The following is a 916-nucleotide window of genomic DNA, read 5'->3' on the forward strand; positions in this document are numbered from 1 at the left end:
GTGATATGTAAATTTTTACCTTGACCCTTGACTAGAACCTGCTTCCGACTTTCTTTCTTTCTTTCTTTCTTTCTTTCTTTCTTTCTTTCTTTCTAGTCCTCCAACCAGATTTATTGAACATAACAAAATTCTATATACAAGGTGACCTGGATCTGCTGCCTCAAAACATGATCCTTTCTTTCTTACTTATATTTTGATAAGTCAGTCCACTGAGTGTGAAAAAGCAGCTTACTCTAAAATTCATAGAAAAGTGCCCAATGCACACTAAACAAATGGGGCCTAACCACTGGAAGTTTAATAGTTCTACAAGATAATTAACATAGGATCAAGCCCCTAAGACAGGCTGCTGGAGAACTGAAATGAGATGTCAAGAGACCATTTTGTGCTCTGCTACTGTGACGCCATCATGTTTCCGGATCATAATGTTCCCATTATCTGATTCTAGACACACCACAGGAATTTAGTGGGGACTGCGGTTAGCTTAGCTGCTTGCTGGGCTAGAACAGATGTTACTCCAGCATGCTCATCTGACAGGGATCCGCGGCAGCCCAGATTAAGACCTTGTGAATCTGTGCACAGGACTCCAACAATGGATGAATTCTTCACTGTGTCCTCCAAGTGTTGCTCCAAGGTCGTCTCCATCCCGCCTGCTGCCTGCCCTGCCCCTACCCTGCTTCCAACATTATATACTTAGTTGTCCATAAACCAAGGTCTTACAATATCCAGACACTTCCTGGATTAGGTAATATTACCTAAGATGTTAGCCCCAAATATCTTATTTCATATTGCCCAGGGCATGTGCAGGATTACAACAGATTTCATGGTTCAAATTCTTTCTCATTGATTACCTCTGGGGAAGGGAACAGGGTGGCAAAAAATAAAACTTTGTTTCAAATGAAGCAATCTGAAAATAATC

At 41.3% G+C, this 916-nt stretch overlaps 1 pseudogene; it reads right to left on the reverse strand.

Moving 5' to 3' along the window:
• Positions 1 to 367: 367 nt before the first annotated feature.
• Positions 368 to 645, reverse strand: LOC128778209 (ragulator complex protein LAMTOR5-like; annotated as a pseudogene).
• Between the last annotated feature and the right edge of the window lie 271 nt (positions 646 to 916).

This window comes from Panthera pardus, unplaced genomic scaffold (assembly GCF_024362965.1).
Source record: "Panthera pardus isolate Hobbes unplaced genomic scaffold, ASM2436296v1 HiC_scaffold_19, whole genome shotgun sequence".
Taxonomy (NCBI): Eukaryota; Metazoa; Chordata; class Mammalia; order Carnivora; family Felidae; genus Panthera; species Panthera pardus.